The sequence below is a fragment of the Sorex fumeus genome, unplaced genomic scaffold, assembly GCF_029834395.1.
Source record: "Sorex fumeus unplaced genomic scaffold, SorFum_2.1 ptg000011l, whole genome shotgun sequence".
NCBI lineage: Eukaryota > Metazoa > Chordata > Mammalia > Eulipotyphla > Soricidae > Sorex > Sorex fumeus.
In genome coordinates, this window is record NW_026606068.1 from 3,610,817 (window position 1) to 3,623,750 (window position 12,934).

Genomic DNA, 12,934 nt, shown 5'->3' on the forward strand with positions numbered 1-12,934 from the left:
CAATGTTCACACTCTCACTGATTTCTCTGTTTAAAGGGACACAGAAGAAAGTAATGAGGAAGGTGCTAGAAATCGAGGATTTGGGGGAAGGGGTGCTCAAATCCTCTCCCCTTCCCCCTTCCTCTCTCCCCTTCGCCCTCTTCCCTTCCCTCTGACTCCTCTCCTCTCTCGCGCCCTCCAGCCTTCCTCTTTGTAGAAGGTCTTTAATTAGCTCACATCCTATCCTGGTCGGCCCCCTAATCCATCCTGACACTGGCCTGTTGGCCGCTGGGGCCTGAGCCCAGGGACCCCGGGCTCCCAGCGGGCCCGTGCAGAGCTTATCTCCACAGATGCCTGAGGACTCTGGTATCTTCCCTCTTGGCCCTCCTGGGAAGCTGCCCCAGCAGGTGCCCATTGGCAAGAGTTTTGTGTTACAGGCCTGAATGAATGATCCCCGCAGGAGCTGCCGACTGTTTTCACAGACACAGAAGGCAGTCAAAAGTCCACCGCGTGAACTTGGAGTGACCCCAGCTGCAGAGTCACTGGCGGGTTCACCGGGAGGGCAGGCGCGCTTTATTAAACAACTAACACTCCGAACAGATAACTTTCCGAAAAGGCAAGAGCATTAACTCTTTGAGATCTTGCTCCCACAAGCCCAAGTTCTGTGGCCGGAACTGGGGCCTGAAGGAAGTCCAAGGAGAATGGTGAGATGGAAAGTGGGGGTCTTCACCCTGATAAGGAGAAGGCCGGGCTTCAGCCAGCATTGGGGCTGCAGGGCTCTTAGGGTGCACCCAGAACAAAGGTCCCCACCACACCCCAAGTGAGGGAACGTGACCTCCCCAGACCTCTGCAAAGCCCCTCACCCAGGTGCAGCAGACGGGGGCAGCCCAGGCAGCTCCTTTCTGGAGGGAGGAAGACTCGGAAAAGGCGCAAGTTCGGACTAAAATGTTCTCAGAACTGAGAACCTTCTGGCTTGCTGGCTGGTGGCGGGGGAACGGATCCCACAGAGGGGCAGACAGCCTTGTTAAAGCTGGGAACGGAACCTGATAGCAACAATCATGATCAACCACTTGCAGATAAACCTGGGGACAGTTGGAGAAACTTTTAAAACTCATTCTACCCAATCAGGAAGGTCACGCCCATTTTGGCATCACACTGCGTCTATCAGTTTTATTTCTATTTTATCTCCCCAGTTACATTCTATGTTATGTCTAAGTACAAGGTCCTTCCCTATTTTGGGGGGGGGGGGGGGGTTGGATATAACACTGCATGGACCACTCTCCATGAGCTGCAACTTCAAAGTCTCCAGGGCTCCCTCTGTGCACAGGTGAACTGACTGCCACAAAGCAGACGGGCCCAGCTAACCACCGTGCAGAGCACGCCCAGCTTAAACAAACGTGTCCAGAGCAGTCCGAGTCCCTCTTCCTCCAAGAGCTCAGTCCAGTGTGAAGAGCGACACAGACACAGATCAAGCCCTCGCAGAGTGCCCAGGAAGCGCACCCCACATCTGCATCCCGGCCCACTGTTTCTTGTCCTTCCTTCTCAAAGGACAGGGAGGAGCGTCTGGCCCACCGTATCCACAGCGCCCAGGCCTGCGCCTGGCAGCAGTCTGGAGCCCAACAGTCCTGCAGCTCTCCCGGGGCCCCCGCTCTGCCATCTGCATGAGGGAGGCTCAGGGTGGACGGCTTCGGGCTCTTGCCCAGTGCTGTCTCCTGAGCTTCCACGAACGCGTCGCAGACCGTGTTGAGGGGCCACAGCTGGCCTGATCCTATATGGCTGGAAAGAGGAGGGACGGTTCGAGGTTCCGGGGCTCTCTGAGAAAGATGGCAAGATGGCATCAACAGAAAGACAGATGGGAGATTTACTGTCAAAATACTGGTAAAAGAAGGTTTCTCAGAGAATTCCATTTTAAAAAAAACCCTGAAGCTAGACACTGATCACTGTTATGTTTGATTGTGCTTGTCTGTTGGTATGTTTTAGTGCCACACATGACAGTCCTCAGTGCTTACTCCTGGTTCTGCACTCAGGGGTCACTCCTGGTATTGCTCAGGGCACCATATGGGGTGTCAGGGGTGGAAGCACTGCTGGTCGCATACAAAGCAAGAGAGATGGAACCGCTGTATTGTCTCTCTGGCCCACAAGGCGTGATCTTCTGAAACTCCTTGGGTTTTAGTTCAGAACATTTTCTCTTACCACAGAAAGTACTCATCAAGACACCTCAATTTATCTTTCCAAATGATTTTTAAACAACTGAGTCCTAGCAATCTGACCTACTTAATCTGCAGACACGAATCAGGCAGGCAGGCCGTGTTTCCAGACACAAGGTGAAAGCATCTCTGCTTTGCCACGATGCTTTGCATCCCTCTGACTGTGGGACTAGGTTTCTAAATGATGGAATTGGCATCATTCACGCAATCATGCACGGATGTCCAGAAAGGAAGGCCCTCTTTGGGGAGCTAGACATTACAGCTATCTCTGGGTCTCCTCTGAGAAGATGGCGCTAATGAACAGCAGGGGGTGGAGCTGGGAAGCCTGGAACCGACCCTTGGGGCCAACACTGACCAGGTGAGTCTGACATTATTTCATTGGTCTGCCTGAATTTTCCATCACAAAAGAGACATGGTGGGGCTGGAAGATAATACAGGGGGTAAGGTACTTGCCTGGCACATGGTGAGCCCTTATCCCATCCCCAGAGCCACATCAGGAGTGAGCCCTGAGCACAGCCAGATGTGAATTCAACTGCATAATCCCACCAAAAGAGGTGTGTGTGTGTATGGGGGGGGGGGGGGGGAGGAAGGAGAGAGAGAGAGAGAGACAGAGACAGAGAGACAAACAGAGACAGAGAGAGAGAGACAGAGAGAGCAGGTTACGGCACATGACATCCAGCCTGCTGGCCCAGAGATGCTGTGAAGATGTCCCTGATGCGAAAGCGCCTTCATTCCTGTGGGGAAGGAGCTTTCTAGAGCATCTCTGGCAACTGTGGGAAGGAGCCGGGTTGAAAGGTCTCGAGGCCCTCACCTTCTTCAAATTCCTTACTGGCTCGGTAAGAGTCAGTTCCTTTGCTGTGGCTCAATTTCCCCTCCTGTCAGATGGGATTAGAACTTGCACTCCTTAATGAATAAGTCTGTAAAGATCAAATAAAAAGCGTGTGCTACAAAGATTAAATTTCTATAAAACTACAAGGAGCTATTAGACGTTCTTCTTTCATAACTAACTTTGACATCATCCATGCCAATTTTCAAGTTAACAATAAAGAGAAAATGATCCTGCTGGCTACAATATCTTACTTTGAAGCTGACAAAGGCAACAAAGCTGAAACAAAGGGATGTTTGCGGAAGCATGTTCTGCTTAATTTTCATTTCAGTGAAAATACTGAAAAGTACTGCTTCCAAACCAATATGTTGTTCTGCAAGTTCAGTAACTGACAGGAAATACTAACTAAAACACTTTCCTCTAACAAAACAGTTATTTCCTATAATTTTTTTTCGGGGGGGGGCATACCCGGTGGAGCTCTAGGTTTGCTCCTGGCTCTGCACTCAGGAATCACTCCTGGCGGTACTCGGGGACCATATGGGATGCCAGGGATCAAACCTGGGTTGGCTACATGCAAGGCTTTACCTGCTATACTACCTCTCCAGCCCCGCCATAAACATTATTTCAATTCATTAGATTTAGAGGGAATGGGTTCTGCCCACTTTTCCTCTGTAACAGCCTTCCAAGACTTTCTGCTACCCGGGCCAGGGCCAGATCCCACACCAAACTCCCTCGACCTAGGTCAGCAGCCTAGACTCAGTGACAGCAAGGAGGAGAGAGAGGAAACACATTTCAGAAAGTCAAATGCCTTTTCCAATTTGAATTTTTAACATAAAATATTATTTTGGTTATCAAGCAGCTAATAAATGTTAGGCAGGAAAGTAATAAACATTTTCAAAGGTTCTACTTGCTTCACATTAAAAAAAAAGTGTAATACGGACCCAGGAATGGCTGGGAATGGTCCAGCGCTGCCTTACAGGCATGAGGACACAAGGCCAGTCACCACACAACCGAGTGCTGTGCTGGAGGCACTATTGTTGTGCCACAACAGCGTGTGGCACATGTAACCAAGCGTGTGTGAGCACCACAAAATGAGTACAGGACCTAACATGCACTGTGGGCAAGGGAGTGAGTTCTGTCACCACGACAACAAAGGGAAGGGAAGGGGGAAGTAGCGACACAGAGATAAACACGATCCAGCAGGCACTGTGCTTAGTAATCACTATTCGAGGGGAAATACTAGCCTAGAGAAAGAGGGCCTGAAGACAGAGCCTGGGCCACTGTGGTTTCTCTTACAGCAAATGCAGCTACGGCGAACACCGGTGAAGCATGATGACAGGCCAGATCTTTGCCACCCCATGGGCTGTGAATCGACATGGGGTGCAGCGACTGAATAACTTCATCACACATTTTGTCCAGAGCAGCCCTCACCCCCACGCCCCCAGCTGCAGAAGCAACTGTTCTTACCTTGAATTCGAATTCATTAGATTTGGAGGGAACGGGTTCTCTCCTTGGATTGCAAGGAGTTTCCCTGGGACCCAGGTACAAATATTACTCTCAGCATGATGACTGTTGGTACCACATCTCTCAAAAGTAAAATCCAAGTCTTACTGCTACCAATCAGCCATGCACCAGCCCTGAACTGACAGTGATAAGCACCGGCCAGGTGGATATTTGGGACACTTGCACAAGTGGTCATAATCCAAAGGGAAACGTGTCATTCTCGATGGATTCACATTAGAAGTGGCATGGTGATGCACAGGGGGCACTTGGTCGGATCCTAAAATGTAGAGTCATATGAGAAAAACAAGATCCCAAGAGGAGAGGAGAGAGAAGGGTCAGGTGCCAGGCAGCACTAGGATAGCCACAGGCGAGGAGGACCAAGGTGGCCATCTGCCTGCCCCCTTCCCTTCCCTGTCGAGAGACTTCCCCAATTTGACTCTTCACTTTTGAGCTCATCTCCACTCTAGGGAACTTCCTTGTTCCAGAAGTTGCACTGGGAGCCGCCCCTACTGATTTCATAGGAAAGAAGAAGAGAAAGAGCACTTCCTGCTGGCTTGTTGGAGGTAAATGTGGAACCCTACAAGTCTTTACTCGATGTCTGTACTGCCCTGGAAGTGTCAGGCCCAGAGAAAGGCAGGTTCTCACCCCTTCTTGGAAGCTTCTTTTGTTCCATGGTCCTTCTTAGGGAGGATTTCCCCTGTCCACAGTACTGTAGAAATGACTTAAAGTAATGCCATGACACAAGCTTTCTCCCACTACTAATCCTGTTCAAAGAACTGATCACATCATACTGTTTCTCTGAGCTCCCAAAGAATATCACAGCAAAAGGAGAAAACAGCAAGACTCCAAAAGGGTCTTCATCTTAGTTCTCCTCTCCAAGAAGCAAATCCTAGAGCAGATCAATAGAGCCAACCACATCCCTTTCAGAAACAGCACACTGTCCACCATGTTCGTCACTGGCTCCAAGCGGGAAACAGCATCACGGAGCATCAGAACACTCCGCTGCCAGCAGAGCCCAAGAAAAACACCCCTGCAAAGCTGCACCAGAGATGAAGGGGCGAGGAGCGGGAGAGAAGGGGATGAGTGGAGGGAACGAGCTCGTTTTCTGGAAAGCAAGAGCTCCCTAATTTTGTGTACCCAGTCCTGAAAACCAAGTATTATTTTAAATGACATTTTAGTTACTCAGAAATACTTAAAAGTAGTGGGGAGTTCAGGAAATGGCTTAGGGAAATTACAATCCTATATCCCTTGAAAGCACTTGAAAGCCACCCGAAACCGAGCCTGCTCCCCGGGGCAAAGCAGGAAGAAAGGCCTTGCTCCACCCTACAAACCCCATGTCACTGAGTCTGAATAGACCCTGGACCTCAGGTATATGAGAAAGTACAGAGAGTCAGATGCTTTTGTATAGGGAAAACACAAACAAGTTTTCTCCCATTTAAATCCTTTCCCTGTTCTAATCCTTTTATACCAGATGAAGGACGCAGAGAGAGCAGAGAGTAATTCAGAAGGCCCTGGAATCACAGACGGAAAACCCCAAGGTCCGACAGAGGAAAGCAAGCTGGGAACACAGAGAAAACTGACTCACTCTGGGACAAATGCTTCCCTGTGCCTTTGGTTTAGCCCCTAACAAGGTTTGGGTTTGGGAAAAGATCGTACCAGCTGTAGAGGGAAAATGCATACATAGTGCCCCAGACACACGTTTCCCCTAAAACCCATGCTGATCAACACTCACTCCTGACTTAAGCTCAGAATGGAGTCACTGGTCAGTCTGGGAGTGTACCTGCGCTCCCTGGTGACCGGAGATTTTCTCCTTCCTGGACAGGCAGGTGTGGAATTGAGTCAAAAACTGACAGCGGACGGTGGACCCTCATTCCCAACAGGTGGGAGCAGTTCCAGAAATGAACAACACGTGCCATGCCCCTTTCTGATGGGGAAGGACAATGCTGGCCAGAGACCTGCCTCTTCCTCACGAGGAAATGCTGATTCAAGGTCACTGCAGAATGGGAGGCTGACTGAGGTCATTATAGGAGGAGAAGTAAATGGAAACGGAAAATAAAAACCCACAATATTCCTTCTGAACAGGGAATGTTTTCAATGTTTACCACCAATAATTAAAATTTGTCTTTCAGATAGTTGCAAAGACAGATTTTAGTTAAAACAGTCACAATTACGGCCTGGAGATAGAGCATCAGGGCACTGTGTGCCAACTTTGCAAGCTTGTGGTTACGAGTTCAGTTCCTGGTGTTCCATATGCAACAAGCACTGATACTAGCAGTTGTGCTGTGATCCCCAGAACCAAAAGCAGTTTCTGGCCACAGATCAGTCACGTGCCATAGAAAGAAGGAGCTATGGCGGGCACATGAGGGAGCATCACAGAAAGCCCCAGCAAGTACTGTAAGTACCTATGTGCCTCAACTAAAATGCCCACCCTGGAGCCCATGTGCCACCCCCAGGAATCACCATCACAAAAAATGTGTGATTACCTCTCACTGTCACCTCACCAGGGATGTGTGTGACACCCTACCACGGCGACAATAAAGGAAAAGGGGTGTGGGAGAGGGGATAAAAAGAAAGACAAAATTTTCAGTTGAAGAAAGAGCTCTACAATTCTTCAGGGAAAGGCCAAATGGTGACGTGAGTAGAAGTGAAAGGCCAGAGAGGGCGCGCTGTCCACTCCCAGGGCAGACAGTCAAACTGAGCTAGTCTGAAGGTTCTCCTCTTACCGCCCAGGTTAACACCAGGGCAGACCAGGCTGTTTGGGGGATACAAATACTTCCTGTCTTCATCTCAGCACCTGAACCTCTCTCCCACTGCCGAGACCACGGTCCGGGCAGACAAAGCACGCTCCTCGGAGACGTGAGGCACTCTGAGAAGGCAGGGGACTCATCACTTAGCTACTACTGAAATCTCTGGTCTTGCTGCTTCATCCTGTCTTGAGAGTACCACTTCTGGCTACAGTGAGGCCTGAACTGGGTCCAAGAAAGAACCACTCAGCGCCACTGAAAACCTCCTTCTTGAGCAAAGCTGCTGAGGAGGAGAGGGAGAGAATGCCGGGGAGTTGTGGCCCTTCTGTAGAATTCTCAAACTGAGCCCACTTCCCCCACTCTCTTCTGAGGCTCCCAGCGAGCTGAGATTTCATCAAGTTCATGTGGGTCAGGAGGCGTCATCCAGCACCTACAACTGCCTAAATAGATCAAACCCAATGAATTGTGTCAGTACTTGAGGTTATCAGAAGGAAAGAAGAGAACAGAAAAGCCTTTCTTCCAAGATGCGGAGCCATTTCTCTGCACACATGTGAAGAGACCTCCTCTTGGCTGGGAAAAAAAAAATCTCGTGGGTGACTTCGTTCGGATGAAAGTCTTTTTGAAAATAGGAAACTCGACATTCTCTAGGAGATAGATCACTGTCTGAAGTGAATTTCATTTGGCCTAAGGGACTGTGCCAACTTAAATACACGAACAGTCCCACGCATCTAAGAAGGCATTCACCTATAACTTTCTTACAGGTACATGGAAAAGCTATTATGGGGATAATCAGCTCAACTATAAAACAGAGCAGACACACATAATGGCAAAAACAGATACAAGTTGTAAGCTGCCTTTTCCCTTCAGAGTCCTTGCAGGCAGGCACTTGGCGCCTGCTTTGTGCAAAGATAAAACTTTTTCTTGAATAAACAGTGCTTTTAGACTTTAAGCCTACAATACGCACTTGGTCTATAAACCAATACAAATAGCCGCTGGTCCTTCAGAGGCAGCTGTCCCTGTCCCCTAGGCCCTGTGAGAAGAGACTGGCTGGGGCCTTTCAAGGCAGGCCCAAAGTGTCCTCTGGATGGCTGCTGGGCCCCCATCTGGGCTCTTCCTCAGGCATCAACAGAGTGGAAGGTGCTTTTGGAAGGGGACACTGTTCCACAGAGGCCTCCAAAACAAAGAAAAACGGTATCTAAAGTTCCAGCTAGTTCTCCCACCCAACTACTAGAGTCTCTCTCTCTTTCTTAATTTGTCTTCTTTGTCAGATAGTTCTAAAAGGTCCAAAGTCCAGCCTGAGATTAGACAGGGCTTTGCTTTTCTTGTTTTCCTTTTTCGGTATACAGAGGCCTGTCTAGAGCAAATGCAGCGATTACGCAAATCTCAAAAGTATAAGTGATGCTGACGATCGAGACATCAGTGAGAGAAGGTCAGATGTGGGCCCCGTAGGTGGCTACAGCCATTCACTGTAAATTCATACGAAGGGGCTAATGCTGCCGGGTCTGCTCTCTCTTTGTACATGTTATGACAATGTTCAGTTGCAAACACATGAGTGGAACCAAGTCTACAACCACCAAGGATTAGATTAAGATAAAGAATAAGGTGGTAGTTGTGCCCCACTGATCACAGAACCACCATGACCACCACCATTTTCCGAGGGCCTGCTTGTGACACCGCAGATGGAATGACAGTTGAAAAGTGAATTTAAACAATAAGCCCAATGGCACAGCATCAAGCGTTGCCTGTGTGTGAGGTGAGGTTCTGGGTTTTATGTCTGGCACAATCAAAAAAATTATGTTACATTTGTACACAAATATATAGGTATACATATGTAAATAATAATTATTATAAGCTAGCAGTAACTCCATTTTTTAATTCTTCACAGTGCCTCAGACACACCAAGGGAAAACATCACGTAGACAGAAAATAAGTGTTTGAATGATCTGGCTGTGGTTTCAGGTCTACACCTGCCCTTTCTAGTCGTGTGACCTGGAATAAATTATTTCGCTTCTCAAACTTTTCATTTCCTACCTGAAAAAGCAACTAAAAAACCATACAAGAATGTCTGTGAAGGGTATATCCCAAGGCTGCCAAACAGAAGGAATCCAATAAATGGCTATAAATTTTTATGTGTTCCACAACAAAGCGAAACCTGTCAACCTTGATTTTCCCAAGAACAGAAAACTACTGGGAAATGGTTTTTATCCAATGCAAATGGAACACTGGTCTTTATCTAATCCATAACAAACAAAATTTATCTCAAACAAATCCTACAGAATAAATCATGTAACTAAAGGCTTACAAAAAATTTATATCTTCTTGATAATAATTTATTTACAAAATTTGGCTAGAATTTTTGGGCTTGGTAGAAATAAACATGAAGAAAAAGTAAAAAAGTGAATAGCAGATCTATTTCTACTATACAACTGCAACTGTTAACAGTAAAATTAACTAATGCAGTAAAGAACAAATCATGAATTTCAATTTCCATAAACAAGTGACTAAGATAAAAATAATTTCCATGAAAACTGAATAATTACTTAGATATTTGCATTTATAAACACAGAGTCAAAACCATCAAGACCCAGGCAAAGGAGAGATGGTCACAATTTAGTGACCACACTTCCCAAATTCCATCACCTGGGACTGGACTCCATGAGCTACTTTTTTGGGGGGGCAGGGAGGGTTGGATAAGAGAAGGAAGGAAGGAAGGAAGGAAGACTAATCTGACTCACAGGAATTGATAAATTAAAATAAAACACTGAGAAAATGGGAATAAGGAGCACAGATCATTTCCTTGTTATAGTTCATTGAAACTAACAATAATATACACTCAGTAACAGTTAAAAATAAAATGGGGGTGGCTGGGGAGATAGTCATCAGGTAAGACACTTGCCTTGCATGTACCCATATGGTCCCCAGAACTCCACCAGAGTGACCCCTGAGCACAGAGAAAGTAAGCCCTGAGCACCACAGCCAGGTATGGTCTAAAAACAAAACAAAAAGGATAGCTAGTGAGTGTGTGTCTGTGTGAAGGGCGGTGGGTGGGGGGAGGAGGGGAGAATTCCATAAGTGAACAGAGCTAAAATGAAAAACTTGATGTTGAACATTCCCATGGACCCACATACAACTGGGTGAACACCTTCTATGTGAGAGAATGAATTTCCTCTCAGCATCTCACTGAACTTCCTCATACTTGATTTCCTATTTCTTGGGGATTCCCAACACCTGTTATCCTTTAGCTAACAAAAAAATCCACTCAAGATCAACAGAGAAAAAGGTTATTTTAAGGCAGAAAAGGTATAGAACTTGGGTACCCCGATGACCATCTCTCACCCTCACTCAATGCAGAACCCTACAGTAAGAGCTTGCAATCTTTTGGAGAATCAATCTCTCTATGAATCCAATAAAAATGTAGGATCCTTGCTCCAGGAAAATTCACAAAACATATGATATTTACAATCCAAAGAGGTCTCTGGAGCTCCTCCACTCCACCAAGCATTGGTCCTTGCAGCCAAGTGGGGTGGCTGGCTGGGGCTTCGCTCCCCATCCTCCCTGACCCCCTTCTTCAACCACTGGAAACCAGGCTCTCTTTAAAGAAACACTTCCCATGGGCCAAAAGTTGATTGTTGTGGTCATTTGCACTTTCTTAAACTACTCTTGTAAGAAGAAAAACAAACAAAATATTTCCCCCAAAGTAACATTAAAGGTTTAATTTCAACCCACAAAAAGAAACAAGAAAACGGACACTTGGACACTCAGAGTCCCAGAGACCTTAGCAGGTCCTCAGTTGACAAGCAGCATCTGGGAGTTGCCGTTGCCAAGAAGGGCTCGTTTGAAGCTCCTTTGCTCTCTCACTTTAGCGAGGGCCCCCCCACTGAGAGGGAACCCAGTTTCCCAATCCAACAAAAAGCCCTTCCTAGGTGCGCAGCAGAGGGGGCTGTAGAGAAGGGGTGACCATTTTTGTTGGATGCTGTCCAGGCTCCTGAGGATGGACCCCGGGCCTGGTCCTACCCACCCTGCAGCCAGGCAAGTGGCCTCCCTTGCTCCATCTGGCTGTGCTTTCCCCTAGCACCGTCCTCCTTTCCTCCTCACCCAAACCAGAGCCTGTAAAGCACCCGGGCGACTAGAACACCATAAGCACTTGGATATTTTTATTTTGCCATTTTGGGGGGTGGGGTGGGGGGAGCTCCCAAGCAGTGCTTAAGGGGCCTAGGGATTAGTCCTAGAATACTCATCCAACTCATTCGGCTTGGTGAGGGGGTGCTGGGGACAACCCTGGCTGTGCTCAGGGCCTACTCCTAGGTCTGTGCTGAGGAATCAGTCCTGCCAGGGTTCAGGGGGCCAGATGTGACACTGCAGAGGGAACCAGGACTGGCTGCGTGCAGTGCTGGCACTCCGTGTGCTATGACCTCTGTGCATTATAAATGTGCTATAAATTCAAGCACACTTAATTGTAAAGTTAAACCTAAGGGCACAAAACAAAGAAATCATAAAACCAAGGAGACTTTCCTACATTATCTAGAATTTAAAGAAACTCGGTTGAGATACCCATGTGTCAGCTTATGTGGGGGTTGGCAGGCAGAAGAGAGAAACCTGTACCACTCTGAAATGTTTTCCGTGGCCATTGGGGGAAAAGTCCAAGCACAGGGTGAAATGATTCTAAGCAGAAATGGGAGCGCTCATTCAGACTTCGAGTCAGAATCTGTTACCAAACCCTGACTTAGCCGGTCTCTCTGGCCTACGCTGAATCACGAGCCAAGCAATATGCTTTTAGTGTGTTCCCGAGTCACTGTGCACTGAAAAGTGGATCCACCGGAAGAATGCCTCTCATTTCTAGAACCATCCTTTGCAAAAGAGGATCAATCCCAGCGTTCACACTCCAGTTATGAAATGTTACTCAACTGCACTTTCTTACAGGACCGGGGAGCCCATACCACGAGTGCACCTGTGTGCCTACCTGCGCCCCAATTAAGAGTGGAGCACACATGGCCTGCTCAGACCAGAAGACTGCTCTGCAGAAGACTCCAACTGGGTGGACAGAGGTGGAGGCAGCCTTTCGAGTCATCACCGGAGCAACCACCCTTCCCTACCTGCCTCTTTTCCTGCTTCATACACAATACCAGCTCCTTCCAAAAAGCTGACAGTGGACAACTGGCTGCCTCTGTATGAGGCCAGCAACACGAAAGCCAAAAGGCAGCAGGGCCCAGGAGACCCCAGACTCTGTCTCCCGAGGCTGCCGCTGGAGCCCGTGGATAGGAAGGGGCGCTTCTCCCCCACGAAGACACCATTTCCATTTGATTTTATTCCCTACGTGGTGGGCAACAGTAGATTTTAATGAAACTGATTTCTCACAATACTGCCGATGGAGCAAGCTAGGGGGAGGAAGGGAACCTGGGGACACTGGTGGAGGGAAGGGGACACTAGTGGTGAGAATGGGGTTGCAACACTGTACATGCCTGAAACAACTCTACTATGAGCAACTTTGTAAATGACAGTGTCTTGATAAATAATTAAAAAAAAAAAAGCAAGCAGATTTTCAGCTGAGGGGTGGCATGGTCAAAGCCTATGTTTGAAAGGGCAAGTTTGTTCTGGAATCATGAAAGATGAGGTTCTGGGGGTGTGGGGGGGCACAGCTCCCCAGGGAAGGAATGAGCAGAATCGATGGAGGCAGA

The 12,934-nt window shown here is 47.9% G+C and overlaps 1 protein-coding gene across 4 annotated transcripts in view; it reads right to left on the bottom strand.

Moving 5' to 3' along the window:
• VPS13D (vacuolar protein sorting 13 homolog D) overlaps positions 1-12,934 on the bottom strand; it is a 263,887-nt gene that overhangs the window by 63,795 nt on the left and 187,158 nt on the right. The gene's annotated exons all lie outside the window — the stretch shown is intronic.